Source organism: Ornithodoros turicata, unplaced genomic scaffold (genome assembly GCF_037126465.1).
Source record: "Ornithodoros turicata isolate Travis unplaced genomic scaffold, ASM3712646v1 Chromosome34, whole genome shotgun sequence".
In the NCBI taxonomy this organism is placed as follows: domain Eukaryota; kingdom Metazoa; phylum Arthropoda; class Arachnida; order Ixodida; family Argasidae; genus Ornithodoros; species Ornithodoros turicata.
Genome location: NW_026999361.1, coordinates 324,159 through 340,823, shown reverse-complemented (window position 1 = coordinate 340,823; position 16,665 = coordinate 324,159). Strand labels below are relative to the sequence as shown.

The 16,665-nt window shown below is 44.8% G+C and overlaps 1 protein-coding gene and 1 long non-coding RNA gene across 2 annotated transcripts in view; one reads left to right on the top strand and one right to left on the bottom strand.

The window, feature by feature from the left end:
- The window catches only part of LOC135373911 (venom serine carboxypeptidase-like), a 132,293-nt gene that overhangs the window by 11,892 nt on the left and 103,736 nt on the right, over positions 1 to 16,665 (top strand). The gene's annotated exons all lie outside the window — the stretch shown is intronic.
- LOC135373896 (uncharacterized) lies at positions 9,831 to 14,829 on the bottom strand. The gene is made up of 3 exons (XR_010416648.1): positions 14,723 to 14,829; positions 14,148 to 14,286; positions 9,831 to 9,886 (listed from the first exon to the last, which is right to left on the bottom strand). It is a non-coding gene; the product is annotated as an uncharacterized LOC135373896 (long non-coding RNA).

The following is a 16,665-nucleotide window of genomic DNA, read 5'->3' as shown; positions in this document are numbered from 1 at the left end:
TCCGAGTTCAGTTCGCAAATATTTGCATAATTAAACTGACGATAGATGACATTCACATCAGGAGGTGGCAAAAACCTAGTAAGAAAAAATGCCGTTGACCGCATGATTCTAGGTGGCGTAGTTTTTTTAATTCTAATTCAATGACACGTTTTCTGGGACACCCTCTATGTGCAGGACTTTAGAGTTTTGAATGGTGTGAACGATGTGCTGGCTCGTATATAATGTAATAAGGTGCAACCTACTGCAACATTACCTATGGCAGTCAGCTCCACTACGTTAATTTATTTTATGTCGCTTCTGTCACTACAGAAACATGACCTTCAAGCAAAATGTATTTTTGATATGTCCTATAATTAGTGTATTTCGCGGCGGTCAGTTTAATACGTGCCTTCTTTCGTGATATCACATTGCGATACTTCTTCGCTTGGGAGTCTCCAATTTAATAAAGAAAACGTTATGCGACGGCCAGAACACCAAACAGGCGCAGCGGTCAGACTCACAGTATGTCAGTACATTTCTCTTGTAATTCTCGGCACATAAACATCGCCGTGATTTCTCTCACTTGAATATGACGCTATTATGGTAGTGAGGAGAAACTACCGGTAAATTGACTATCGATATATCAATAGTGCAGGAAACTATCGATATTTTTTGTGTGCTAGATTTGGTTATCACTATCGACGATATTCTATCTGCCTTAGTTTTTCACGCTCGCGTCAGCTATCAGTACTAGTACAGTGCACAGAAGAAACTTAGAGGAGAATTGATAACTATGAGACAAGGTCTTGACTGGATATTCTGTTTCGACGAGCGTTTAATGGCTTTTTGTCACTTTTTATTAATTGCGCTAAAACTCCGATTGTTCTATTACACAATTTATGAAGAAACGGTTGTAGCTCCTTGTCAGTATTTTTTCTCGACTTGTGTTTGTTGAATAGCTATTGTGCTCGTGATAGGTACTCACGGAGACAGACGGTATATAGTTCTGCGATATTTCACTATGGACAGTAATACATCCATAGTCTTACGATTTTATGGCGACGGACTATTGGTAGTACTACGGATATTTTTATTTTTCAACAAACAACAACAGAACTTGTAACGCACTCCCTTCGCCAGTCAACTTGGTATAGGCCTACGATTTCCTCGTACATGAAATTTTTCCGAGGATCCATAGCATGCACAGAAACGTACCGAAGTACTGCGTTTTCAACCATGCATCAGCATGCATTTTATTCAGAAGTGAGAGCAGAACACAGGAAAGAAACATCCATGCACAACACGAATAAAGGCATGCGTCTTTGCAAGCTGGAGAAACAACCAGAGAAACAGGATACAGGAATTTCCTGGAAGGTCGCCGAGAAGAGGGAGCAGACGTGAAGGCGCAGATTAGATCACTTCCTCTCAACGTGGGAGTAAAGCAAAGAAAACAGTTTTCTGACGGTGCTGCCATCCCTTGGCGGGACCATACGTAACTCAATCGTGTGAGTTCGCCTTAAATGAGATGGCTCTGCGCTTGTTTTGCAACGATTTCACATTTCTTTCTTTCTTTGTTTGTTTTTTTGCAAAGGTTTTTCCGTGAGAGCCATTTCGCGAGAGATGACATAGAAAAACCTGCTGCCGTTGCAAGACAAGAGCAGTACCGTCTGATTTAAACACGGCATTCAGGCCGAAATGCATTCCGCTGTAAAATTACGCTTCCCTCACACGGGGCTGCAAGCGATGAGTCAAAACGTGATGGTAAGCGTAAAACGTTTATTTGCATTCAATCTTCACATCATTAGCAAGGAAACATATACAGGAGCATGCTAAGTATGCTGATCAAATGAGGAATGCATTTGAAAATTAGAAGACAAGCTGTCATGAACAGGGACACTGACAAACCGAAGAAACTTAAAAAAATAACACACCGATAACACGTACATGCAGTAGGGTTAAAATTTGCGCATGTTCCCTCATACTAAAGGGCAGCAGAACCCCACTCCCACCCTAATTGCCGTGTGGGTACTCATTATACGAGGACAATCTATAACAACGCAGAGCACACACACTCCACATATCGTTTTTCGTCTTCAAATCTGTTTGATGTTCTTGCTACGTTACATTAAATACAATTTTGTTTGCCGCAAAGGAAGTTTCACGACAAGCAGTTGCTTGCATCTCCATATCTAGCCGCCTCTGTGATAGATGCCTCCGTGACGATTTTTTTAGGTAGGTTGGTCATGCGTAATCAAAGCATCTGGTAGAGAGGACTGTTGTTACAACTACTGTTTTGAATATTACCGTCCGGGTGAGTGTCAACTGCATATGCTGTGTCTTTGTCATTTTAAGTTGTTTTAATTCACCTAACAGTGAGGATTTTGCTCTGTTTTAAAGCAAAATGCTATGGGCTGCAAATATATCCTTGATAACAAACTCAAGTCATCGTAATAAGAGCACTACTGTTCTGAATGCGAGCACAACACTCGCGCGGCCAACAAAATGCTGATATACACATGCCGAAGTTAAGGAACAGTAATACAATTTACGTTGTCTTGAGTGGTGAACCGTCCATATGACTATGGTATCCTTGATCACGGGTGACGTGTTAGGTACCCAGATGAATGTGCACGTGCACCTACCCGGGCGTATTGGGGGACTGAAAATAGGGAAAAAAGGAAGTCTATATAGTTTAAACTTGCTGGGAATTCGGTAAACCCAACTGTAAGCTCCGTATCAAAAGCGCTCATTCGGAGTTAGTGAAGTCAATTCAACTATGGTGTTTGAGTCAATGCCCAGGCCGCTAGTTGATTTCGACTAAAACGAAAAAGACCGGGGACCACTGCATGCTGCTCTAATGTGACCGAAAAATTTACGTCATGCATTTACCCGAGGCAAATGCATGAGGTCCGATTTTATGCGACTTTTACTTCGCAGTACGTTGGCTGTACAACGTTGAATTGTTGAATGGCAGCTCCAATGAAACTTATGAAATTCAATTTTTAATGCTGTTCAATTTTCCGGAATTCTACTTTGCCTTACCTACAGGTGACGACAATGAGAAGCTCCTGCGTTCCAATGCATAGGAGGGTGCAACACGATGCTGTTCGTAACGCTTCCACCATATTGTTTTGCAGTTGTTGTTACACAGCAACCAACATGTCAGTCAACTCCTCAGTGTGATGCACAGTAAAAGGTCACGCTGCAAGTTACTTCAGAGATGTAGCTTACGAAATACCTTCTCCCGAGTCAGTTATACCTGCCGATGCCGCGTGCTCATACCCATTTTGTTGTGCGCGTTTCCTACGCACGGCACAATTGTAGAAATAACGTAAATGCGCACTTACTATCAAACTGCAAAACAGATCTCAGACAAGTTGAAAACGTCGTAAGTTGCGGGTGGAAGGAATCCGGGAGGAAGGAATGCTGACGACGAAGCACAAATTGCTCTAGATGCAGTGGGGCCTTTGGCCATGAAACATCCCCACCCCCTCAATCATTACCAAAATTAAGTTGGGGTTTGCTTCGAATGCGAGGAGGACATGCTCACGCTTCGACATTTCAAAACAGACAGATTAACCAGCTGGCAGTTGCCGGAAACGCTTCCACTTGCGTGCGGCGCAATGTTACACGGATTACTAGTGCACTAGCTTCAACTGCGGTTCCAGTGATATCTCATTTCCACAGATTCCATTGTGCGTAGTATGCCTTGTCCATTATATAGATCTCGCACGTTCTGGCCTTAGCATAAGTCGTAAGTGCCAAAGGAACGTATTTTGAATTATGTCGACGGACCCCTTATGTACGCGTCAACACTGCAATAACTCATGTTAGCAGGCCACAGCTTCGTTTTGCTGGGATTAATAGATATTGTTATAGGAAAATTTAATGAGACAGGTATGAGACAGGTATGGTCACATGTTCAGGGGCTGCAGGATGACGCAACGATTATGTACAACGGTTATTTACAACATGGTGATCGATGAAATGATATGATATAGTTCACGGCGGCGTGCCCTTGATCGTAACGCAGCCACCTCGGGCTGAAAGCGACGGATGGAAGCGCCATCGACGAAGAAACCTGTCATCTCCAATAGCGAACAGTTCCCGCTGCAACTCAGTAGTGAGCAGTATGCGCGCTCTCCGCACCAAGCAAAAAATGGGCACATCTCGACGACGTTGCGCGACTGCCTTACAACGAGCCTCCCAAAGCACAACCGCGCCGCAAGCTGTGAGAAGTACACTAAGGCGGTGTGGGTGACGTTGGTTAAAGCGCACTGGGCATACTATGTTCGTGCTTCGTCGGACAAGGTTCCAAAAGACGCGAGCAATGCGGCAGGCAAACAACACGTGCATGTTTGTCTCACGTTCACTGCAGTAAGGGCACAAATCTGTCGCTGTTACGTGCCACGAGTACAGGCGGTCCCGTGTGGGTTGCACGCCCCACGCGAAAGACCACATGGTGTCCCGCAGAAATCCAGGGAGCCATGTAAACACCGTCCATGCTATATTAATAGATATGATCACATTCGAACCGAAGTATCAGACTTGTGGGCGTGAGCTAAGAAAGTTATTTTTGTTTCTCGAGGCTTCTGCTGGAGCTATGGGCTTTCTTGCTGTGCCTCGGGATCCGTTCTGTGGGTGCTGCTGGAGCTATGGATGCAAGCTGTTAATAGAGAAGGATGGCAGCCATGCAAGAGCAACTGGTTGCGATCGGATCACTTTGCTGCCTCCGCCTCTCGCACCAGCTTGGCATTTTGCTTTCGGGCATAAGGAAGAGCCTTAAGGCAGGTTCCGTGCCCAGAATTTTCAAGGATCCTCAGCCGCATTTCGCTGGTGACGCGATGGTTAGAGAGAACCCACGAGCAACGTCGTAGCGGTACCGGTTCTTTCCCCAGTCGAAAATAATGAACTGGTCCAATTGGAAAAATACCAATTGGAACCAATTCGTCATTCCAGTTGTGTTTTCGCCACCCATTGGAACTGGACCACTTCAAGTGAACTGGTCATCCAGTTGTAATGAACTGGGAGACCAGTTGGGCTGAAGGGGTCACCAATTCAGCAACCAACTGGGACCAGTTGCAGTGAATGGTCCACCAAATGAGAAACCAGTACGGTTCAAAGGATCACCCAGTTGGGCTTCCAATTGAAATCAAATGGTTACCACTGTGGGTACCAATCGAGCTCAGATGGTTGCCAGTACTGCTGCCAATTGGTTTTAATCATTACCAATTACAATGAACGGGTGACCCTCTGGGATACCAATTCAGTTCAAAGGGACCCCAGCTTGGCCACCAATTACCTTGAAATGGCTTTTAATGAGTTTCCGTTATGTTGCTATTTGTAATATGCTCACATTGTATAGCGTGAGTACACTACAAATGCACATTGTATAATGTGAGTTCGAATAGGTTTTGGATTGTCCATTATGGACAGATGTCTTACTGAAATATCTTCAAGGTAACGTGGTTCGCCCTGCACTGTCAACCCACCAAAACATCAGTCAGCATGTGAAGAGTCACTGGCATGAAAGGGATCAAGCAAATTTATTAGTATGTAAACATTCAAATGTAACAAAGTGACTAGATAATGACTAGGTAAAAAACAGCTGAAAGTACTGGTTGCAGTCCACCTGACACCAATAGAAAACTAGCATAAAGAGGCTGTAAATAGCTCGGTAAGAAGACAGCTGTAGCTTTGTACTCTGGCAAAACAGCGCAAAAAAATCTTTAAAAATGGCAGCTAAAATCACTGATTACAAAATGCACAACACAAACAAGGCTACAGTGTTGCTTTCCACGACGTGACTCAGGAGTGCATGAACAGCACTGCTGACATCACCCTCATTACAGGCAAGTCCAGACGGTGCACAGAACGCATTACTCTCTGGTCACTGTGATACCCCACAGCTGAGAGGATCAGCTGGCTAGAGAACAGAATATGCTGCTAGCTGCTGTTTTCGGACGACCTTGTGCTCTTTACCAAGCTGCACACGTCAGCACAACTGACTCAAAAGACACTATCTACAGGGTGTCCAAGCAAATACGGGCCAGCACGCTTCACGAAGCGAGCGACAAAAGTAAACTCGAGGCTATCTTTACGCTACTTTAATAAAAGACAGGTGCTACATAATTGGTAGCACCTGTTTCTTATTCAAGTAATATAAAGATAGCCTCTAGTTTTCTTTCATCACTCTCTTTGTGAAGCGTGCTGGACTGCTTTCACTGGAACACCCTGTATAATGTCACATCATAAACTGCAATGGTACTATGGTAGCCCTGTACGACCAACAACTGAAAGGCACTAAGAATACTGTACATATAAATGTTGCAGACAGTCCTGCACTCAGCAAAAACAAGGTATGCTAACCTAAAAACAGGTATCCTAAAATAATGGCAAGTCTTTCACAAAACTTTACCGAATCAGCTGTTCGGCATTCACGCACACAAATCAGGAGCTTCACCAAGTGCAAAATGTCGATGTGTCACACCACGTGTACCCACACAACCTGCTGGGCACCGCCACATGACACTCTGTTGGAGCTCCTCTTTGGGGTCAGCTTGGTGTCAGCTTGGCATCAGTAAGCAGCACTGTCTTTCGCAGCACTGAAATAATGTAGGAAAGTAGAGTGTTGAAATGGTGTGGATGCGCACAAACACATTTTTCAACATGCTGAGCAATGGGAGAACACTTTCACAGTTTTGCTCGCATTCAACAAAGAAACATTTAATGCCATGTGCAGTAAATATTCTTGTTTAACGGGACTGCTTCACACCCCCAAGCTCTCTCGAAAATGTCATTTGAATGGCTAGCTCAGAGAAATAACACCCTATGCACCTGCTTGGTCCAAAATATGAATAATGTTGATCAAATGAACTACAGTCATAGGGCCTGACTTTTTTGGGTTTAACTCGAATCTGCCCAATATTTACCCCACCGAATCCAATTCGCAAAATTCGGGTCACGAATTTATTCAAAAACCAATTTCAAAATCAATTCCGTAAACTTGCTTGTGTGCCACTGTATGTAACGGAAATCACCCATTCAAAAATACGCGTGACAGACTGTTCGTGTTGTTTTCAGTGGCCATAAGCATTCCTCAAGGCGGCTTCACCGCACCATACCAAGCATTAGGTGAAGCCCACCCTAAGGCATGGAGGGGATTGCCCGATTCTGTGTATGATTTCGTCTGATTTCCAAATGACACGCAAGTGACGGTAGCGCTAATCTGGCTTCAATGCCATAATACTCCAGTCTAATATTACGGTGATTCTATCTACTTCACTTTAGCAGGTTACTTTTGAAATGAAGTTGTTATCAGCAAACAGGCCTATTCTTTTTCTTTTCAAAGCTACATCACTCAATGTGAGGTTCATTTTGTACTGTAATGGTGGGGACATCAACTCACTTGACACAATGTTGCCACCAAGTGGTGTAGGCAAGGCGTAGTGTGTTACATTTTACTCTGCAGTAAGTGTCAGTGACGAACGTTTGCTCCAAAGCGATGACGATCATTGTGATGAATAATGTAACAAGAGCTAAAAATCCTAACTTTGCATGCAGATTTGCATGCACCATTGTGCTTTTGGGAGCTACTCAGATAGCCAAGTGAATATAATCCAAATATGCCTGAATTTTCCTGATTTTCGCTCACGTTGTGTCAAACTACTACAACGAATATAGCCCGAATACACCCGAACTTTGACCTGAAAATATCACCTCATATATTTGCCCCCCAAATTTGGGTAGCTATAAAGCACATACCTTTATTCCCCAGCTAAAAGCTGCATTTTTGTCAGGTGTATAATTTGCTCTTATTTGTATTGGAGTCGATGGTCTCCAATATCTGACTCACATTCAACTAGAACTTAAAATCGCTATTCATGCAAGCATAGCTATGACTGATAACAAATGGAATATTTGTGCCACAGCTGTTTCTCACGCCATGTCGGCCTGAAAACATAAGACAGCTGCATCCTCAACTACATCATATGGGACAGGATGGATAACCCGCATATTCTGCTATTTATTCGAAAACTATGTGGATTTGATTCGATAAGAAAATTCGCAAAGGTCTGCACTTACCGTTTCACAACTTTCTCCAGGTCAGCGAGCTTCTCTACAATGAAATGGTTGAGATTCTTCACAGCAGCAGGAAGCAAAGACTTTGGAACACCACTGCGCTCAAGACGAGCCTTGTAACATTCTGAAACAGTGACAGAACAATCACATTGAGCACAACAGCTGCGGACGTATTCAAAATGCATAAAAGCACTATAAGTGAACTCCCTTTAAAGGACGACGGAAACGAAAATAGGCTGCAAAGCTATTTGCCTCATATTGCGATGTGTACCAAAACAATCCGGAATTCGGCTTAGATTTGCGTAAATTAGTTGAAACGCCGCCACAATCGCGATATAAAATTCGGCCGTGGAGCACTCTGAGCCCCTGGTGAGCGTCGCCGCGCCGCCGTAGCAGACCACGGAAGTGACGCACGTTGGCTCTCCTGTTGGAGTTCCTGACTTTCATTTCGCTTCATTTCATTTGGTGTTTCGGCGTACGTCTAATTCCTGGTACGGGGAAAGAACGGAGACGAAGAAGCATGTACGAACCCATCTCTCATAGGATATATTGTCTTCAGACTTCCACGAGATCTCCGAATCAAACATCTTCAGGCGTTATTCAGAATTCGCTGTGTTTGTGCCAGGCAGCCGCACATGGAGCGCGAGAGATATTTGACGTCATGCGCTCCTCAGATTTTCCCGCAATGCTTGGCGCGCTCCATGGGCGATCTTGTCGAGTGGGCGGCCCAGCGCTCTCGCAATCGTCAGAAATATGGCCATCCGCACAGCGTACTTGCAAAATACTAGTGGCACCATAATTTTACATAATATTTACACCTTGTTCGGTCTCCTTTTTGCAATGGACAAATTTCGTTTCCGTTGTCCTTTAAGTCAAAATCTGATAAGTTGATATTTACGCTTAACTCAAACACACCATGATTTCCCTGGTATATTTGCTGTGTTGTAAAATACATTCAATTTTCTTTTTTTTTTTTGATTGGGTGTTAGCGCCGCGAAGCAACTGTGGCTATGAGCGACGTACAGATGTGGACAGACGGAGAGAGGATAGCAGGAAGGAGTGGGGGACAGGGGGGTTAGTATGCGTCCTGGGCCGACTTCAGGGGGAACTGTGCCGACATTCGTCTGGAAAGTCTTCGGAAAACCCAGGGAAAACCTCAGACAGCACAGCCGGCGGTAGGATTCGAACCCACCACCTCCCAGTCTTCAGCACGACCTTGGTTACCACCAACGAGCGGACGCCTTAGCCCACTCGGCCATGCCGCTGGTAAAATACATTCAATAACTCAAATTATTCTTTAACTCAAATACACAGTGGTGGATTCTGGGGGGTTGAGTTATTGAGAGTTCACTGTACTAGTTCAAATACTGTATGACAGGGGTTCTCAAACTCTGTGGAACAGGGACCCACATACATTTGCGGGCAAACTGGAGAAACCGCCCCCAACCCACAAACAATGAAGAACACACAAGGACACACAATGGAATTTTTGTACTGTTAACTTGTAAGATTGCAAGCACAAAACTATTTTTGGTGGACCAATCCATGCAGTGTGCCTGTCGCACATTAGGTGAAGCCTGCTTTACAGGCTGAGCAACCACGAAAGTAATTTGAATAATTTTGGAATTTTCGTACAGGATTTGTGGTATCTCTTTGCTGCCCGCGGAGCCCCTGGCGTGGGTTGACGAAACCGAATTTGAGAACCCCTGCTGTATTATATTTTACAATCTTTAGATGCACAATAGTGTACCTCGCATCACGTTAACCTTCCAAGGTGTGAGGGGTGTCTTAGGAGCCCTGTCAGGGAAGCGAGGGCATTGCTTGCCTGCAGAAGAGGAAATTGTTTTTAAAAATCAGCATGCTGAGGCTTCAGTGATATGTTAAGTGCAGATCGAAACACTGCGCTGCAGCAATGAACAGCCCTTCCATTACAGCAGACAGCTCTGCTTACAGCACCCCTGTTATAGGTTAACCTGTCTCACATTTTAGACAACTGGTGCAGCCACCTCGCGTGTGCCTGTCGAGGTTGTCCTTACTTTGAGTGTTATCTGATCAAACAGGAGCTGCCCTCAGCAGCTCTCATGGCCCCAAGCGTAGAACAGCATCACATAAGCATATGGCACATGTGAACAAGACACAAACATTGTGGATGCTGTTTGATGGCAGCAACACAGCTGAAACACTTGTTTACATGCAAGTCAGACACAGAGGCACTAAAAAATTGTTTGAGCAACAGCTAATCGTCTGACCAAGGGTGCCGCCAGGATATTTTCTGGGGGGGGGGGGGGGAGGTCAAGCACTGTTGCCACCTGAGTGAACACCGCCAATGACCCATTCTTGGTGGATGGTGATGTAGTTTTACACAATAGGACTGATCCGCATTTTAAATCAACTTTCCATAAGGCTCGTCAATTCGGATTTCAAGGGACCGTAAAAAAACTGAATTTTCTGTACTGTTGCAGAATTAACGCATATCAGCCAAAAATATGAAAATGGAGATAGGAACGCATACCACACATGCAGGTTCATTGCCTTGGAACCAGAGGTGGGTATCCTTGGGCCCTCGAAACAGTATTTTGAAAATCAAGGGTGTTCCAGGATTTCAAGGGTCTGTGCAAACCATGTGATGATTGGTATTCCACCCGAGTTTGCATGAATTTTCAACATAAAGCTCTTGGGCAGACTTTTACCCACAAATATTAATAAATAAATAAAACTCAGGACACCTTCAGGGTCTTTTTCATATCACCACACACATCTGCTGCAGAGCCAATCTTGTAGAGACTTCCGCAGCAAGCTAAACTATACCCTCTATCCACTGGTCCAACAATAACTTTTTCTGCAGTCTCCTCTTTGTATGCAGTCATGTTTTGTTAATATGGATGTCTCGAATTATGGACAGTTTTTCCAGCGACAAAAAAAAGTACTAGCCATCTTTACCGACTTGTCCTTATGGGAGACTCATTTTATGGACAATTTTCAGGGAGGACAGAAGTGTACGTATTAGCAAGGGACGACTGTTGATGTTCCGCTCAATTATGTCACTTGGTTCTTGGGGTTCTGTAGTGCTCAGCAGCTAAGTTTCCGTGATGATCAACTCATTCTGTATAAAAAAGATTGTGTAATGGGGCTTTGCGACCGACTTGTTAATACAGCAAAACCCTCGCATAACGATATATCCCGCATAATGATTGTCTCCCATGGGCGTCAAATTTTGCGTTGGTTCTATGGAAAAAGAACCCACACATAATGAATTCTATCGCACTCTGTACCCGAACAACGATGGTGGCGCGCGTGCCTCCCATTGTCATGTTGCACAGTATGCGTCCACGAGCGTTACGAGGAGGAAAACTTCACATGCCTCTCCTTGCCCTGACTAGGCCATTGGCACCGATAGCTCACAAGTCAAGCTCGTTAAATGAGCATGGAAAGGAAATTTGAATGGCTGAAAACCGTTTTTAATTTGTCAAGCAGTGTGTAAAAATCATTCTCGTAAAATATTTTAGCTGAACAATGTTTTGTTCCAGCGCAATTCGATTTATAAAATTGCTTCCGTGGCGGGAGGCTCGCGCGCTCCAGCCACAAGCCACTCCCCACTAACTGTGACGTCAAACGTTAAACGTGCTCTCATTCGCTACGGAAAATTCGTCTGCTTCAGACACGGCATGCTCCTTGTTGACAGCGGTTCATTATGTTCTGTTGGTTTGAGGCGTAAAACAGAGGTGCAAACGAACAATAAAACATTGCGCTCATAATGGTAACGCGATCGTGTCTCTTATAGTCATTGTTTTGTTTATTATACACGTCTCCAACTAACGAAAAGTGCCAGCGTCTCACATGAGGCGATACGCAGTGCGGCGGTTCGTGCTGTTCGCGAAGCAATGCAACATGACCTCGTATTCGTTTCTGGAAAACAAGATAAACAAAGTGCGTTCTTTCTGTTTGCAACTTATTGAACTAGTTCAACGATCGCAACTTCCACTCGCACTGCACGTCCCCATTCCCTTTTGGAGGAGTGCTGACCTCAATCCACACGTGAGTTCCCGATTTCGTTGCACTGCATGTCTTCACCGTGCAATCGAAAAGAATCGACTGGCGGCAGACTGATCAGATGACCAATGTTTCCGACGCCATGTTCTGTAAAAAAAAAGAAAAAAAAAAGAAAGGTAGCCGTTTCTGATGCGTCCCTCAGCAGAACAACGCGCGCGGAAGGAGCCCGCCGTCACCTTGACAATTGTCGGTGTCTGATCGCAGCCGAGGTCACTTGCGAGCCCTAGGAGTGGACGCAACGTACAACGTCACGTCGTGACGGAGGTGCCCGTCATTTCTCACGTGTCTTCCACGGAAGTAGGAGAGAGCTCTCCGCACTCGTGAGAATCAATCGACTGCTGCGCGCGATATTTTTCTGCTACGCTCATATTTCTTGCCTGAAAACGTTATTTAGTGATCGGACATTCCATCACGATCAAAAACTAATTTTTTTTTCTCGGTCTTAGACTGCTCCTTTAATGGCTGTGGTGGTCTCACCCATTCCCCCTTCCTGTTTCGGGTTTGTTCTGTTTGCGTTTTGGGGGTCATTCTTTTTCTGCTACACGGATCTGTTCACGCCTGACAAGGTCGCAGATCAGCATGTTCCCTGCTAATTGATGTGCCAGAAAAACACACAACAATATCGTTGGAAAGAAAACTCCAAGTCATTGAGGAATGAGGAGCACTGACATGTCACTAAGGCCACAGTCACACTGGTTATACATTATACACGAACATCCCGTCATACATGTATGACGAACATGTATAACGAACATCCCTTAAACATGTATGACCATACACTGTTGGTCACACTGCTTATACACCGGCAAAACATGTTTTAAAACACGCGTGTATAACCAGTGTGACTGTGCCGTCATACAAGCAAGCGCTCTGACTATGTTTGACAACATGTTGTCAAACACACGACGATGTATTTTGGGCACTGCCGAAAAATGGCGATGGACAAGTTGGATAAACGGGCGTATTCGCCACGACAGTTTTCGTTCCCACGAGTCAGTGTCAACATCATGATGCGCGTGAGTTATTTTACACGAGTAAGTTGTAAGTCAGTGTTCGCGACATTGTGTTGCACGTACGTTCAAAATGGCAACCTCTTTGCCTGCGCACATGGAGCATGAAACAATCGAAAATCAGAAAGTGCAGCCCAGTCTTCGTCGTCCTCGTACATTTTGAATAGCGATGCCCGCGAATGGAAGCTATATAAACTCCTCGGTTGGTTACTGTGACACTGACGTGTACTGACCATACATCATGGTTTAAGCCACTCCCACTGTTCCTCCAGTCAAGCTGTATAACCAGTGTGACCGATGTTTGAGTAACACATGTTCGAGACCTTGTATAATACAAGCGTTTGGACCAAACCATGTTGTCAAACAAGAATTGTATAACCACTGTGACAGAGCATTATACGTGCTCCCTACATGTTTGGAGCACGTGTATAACCAGTGTGACTCCGGCCTAAAGTTGCATTCGTCGTGCACAGGTAGGGAGTCACGACTAGGTGAAAGTGCAAAAAGAAAGAGGATCCGAGATCGCGTGCAGACGAGGTCGAGGAGACGACCGCACCTACACGACAGTATGGTGCATGCGTGCTTTGAAGATAAGTTACTACTGATGTTTATATTACTAGCTATGGACTAGATGACGCCATTCTTGATGAGGTTCGTGAATTGCATAACGGGACTGTTCACCTGACAAACACAACGACGATGTACTAACCACATTCCCACAGCGCCATTGCACTGCGGCAAAGGGCATCGACTAAACCTGATGCCTGCGGAGTTGTAATGACCACAAACACTCAGAGGCAAGCTAAAAATTACGATCCCCAGTAAACGCCCATTTCCGTTGTAGGCCTTCAATAAACGTGAGATAGTAAAGCACAACATCGCTTCCTTTTTTACCCGCTGATAGCAATTTAACTCCTATAATGATAAAATCTGTGACACCCGTCAGCTCCATTATATGCAGGTTTTACTGTAGTTAATCAAGATACTCAAAGACCCGCGACAAACCCTTCTTCAGGAGCAACATACCCTGCAAAGACCTCTCCCTCAGATCCTCCTTGTCCCAAATGCACATGAGGAGCTCTTTCACGAACAAGGAGTCCTTCTGCTGGGCACTCACACGTTCCCACATGTCCTGTCGTATGTACAGGCCGCTGCCAATGTCTACCTGAAAAGAAGCCATCGGTAACAGCAGCGTTGTCAGTTTCTCCATGTGTTTGGTGCTTTGCTGACCATCAGAGCATAATGTAACATTGTTTTGAACGTTTCTTGACAATAACACAGCAATCATTCTAAAGAAACATTAATGGAACAAGCGCGTCCGACACTCCGTCCCACAAACTGAACCAGAATTACTCAAATAATGCAGAGCTCTGGGCCAGTTGGTATTCTGTGGCAAAGATGCAAGAAACGCATGCTAAGTGTTACAAAACAGATAGTGGGAAAACAGGAACGAGTGGAAGGCGCTCGTTCCTGTTTGTCTTCCACTGTCTGTAGGCAGAAGGTAAATTCCAGGTACATCAGTTAAGCTTTCCAGTTTGTCCACATCAGCAGGTCATGTAACTGGTGACTTTGGCACGCACTAAACTTCAGAAAGCTCTTACCATATCTTCAAGTGGAGGTGTGTCAGGCACTAAATCTAGGACATCCTTGGGGTCAGCAGCACGGGCAAGGCGAGACTGTAGCTTTGGTGCCAAAGGGGTGAGGCATGTAGTACTTGCAACAGTGTTTTTTGTGAGGCTTCCAGGTGACATGACACCTGCATTTTGTTAGCAACATAAGCATACAAGATGTACAAAGAAGTGAGCAGAGCATAATGCCGGACATGCACAATTTGTAAAGGCTGCATATGTTCAAGAGATTTAAAGGAAATCTCCAGGGCTTTCAAGGGCTTGTAAAGTTTAGGTCCCAAGGTATGCAAGGGCTTCAAGGTGAACTCAGAATTATGTCAATGACATAGCTTTCATTTAAGTGTACTTCAGTTATGAAAAGATTGCCCACAATGGTGCGAGAGCACAATACTTCACTCAGGGCAACAGAACTAGAAATATGCTGAATTGTGCCCAGGGTCGTAGTGTTGCCAAATTTCAAGTGGCTTGCACATGTCGGAAGACGGAACTGCTGAAGTACCATACCGGGACGACTGTCCTTCGCAAAAAGTTTTTCTTGCAGAGCAATGTTGAGTCTTCGTAGCTGCCTTATTTCGTCTTCTTTTTCCAGCAATTTACCTTCCAGGCTTCGCAGGGCATTTTCTTTTTCCTTGAGTAGGTCCTCATAGCAACGAGCTGACTCTGGCTTGACGGTGACGTTCCGCGAAATATTTTCTTTTTCCTGGACTACATCATCATAACAGTGAGCTGGCTTTGGTTTCACCATGCTGCATTGTGTCGCATTTTCCTTTGCCTTCATTACGTCGTCGTAGTAGTGAACTGGCTTCGGTTTGACTGTATTGTTTCCACGATGACTGCCTTGACAATGTTGCTCATAGCCAATCTTCTTTTTTTTTGTTCTCAAGAATACGCAAGAGTTCCTTCCGAGGCTCAGTCTTCTTCTTTTGTGGTGGCTGCACCGAAAACAGAACCAAGCAGCTCATTTCATTTTCTGGAAGCCTTACATGAAAAATGCACACAGATTATTAGTACGCAGAAGCAATCCTGTGTACCTCATTTTCCAACTCGTCCTCACTCTCACTTGTGTCAATAATACGCTGAATCCTCCCTCTTTTGGAGTTCACCTTGGCCGCAATCTCTTCCTCAGATTCTGAACAGCACAGTAAATAGAAAGAACAAATTAAGACGGATAGCAAGACTACTCGCAGCAAACCCAAATTAGGACAGGATGTTGCAACACACAAACATTTGCGGGATGCAACAACTGTTCGTCTTAAGGAGGAACGACATGTGCACAAAACTATGGGGGTCATTTGTTCACACAGGCCTCACAAACGGAAAAAAGCAAAATGATTGTCCTTGTTGGCATTTTTGGGAAGTCGCGGATTATCTCTTCATGAGCAATAAGCCCGAATTCGCAAAGAATTTTAGTGTGCCACATTTATACACTGCTCAGTGACAAGTGACAACTAGACATTAACAAACCCACCCATACACTTAACAGTGACCCGAAACTTCCAAACCCACCATACGCGTTAGGCCTAATGAGAAAAGCGCGCCAAGACCGGAACGCATGCAATTGCCGAACTAAAAGCAGCTCACCCCCCAACAACAGAACTCTTGCGCGATAGAAGCTGTGGGAGCCGTCGCTGTCCGTCCACTTCACTGAATAGAAGTCCTTTCTCAGCTTTGGGTCAAAATCCAGGATGTCGTCCACCTTCACCACAGCGAACTTTTTATCATCCTCGTACCTCACGTAAGCATGGGTCATCATCGCGGAAATTAATGGCGTCACTGTCGCACGGTTATCTTAGTGCCTACTGCAACTGGATTGCCAATTATGAGTTTCATTTGCAGGTAGTACCTGTATCGCCGTCGCAAAAAGCAGAGTCACAGTCATATGATCCAGTCCACATGACGCACAGTTGCACACGGCG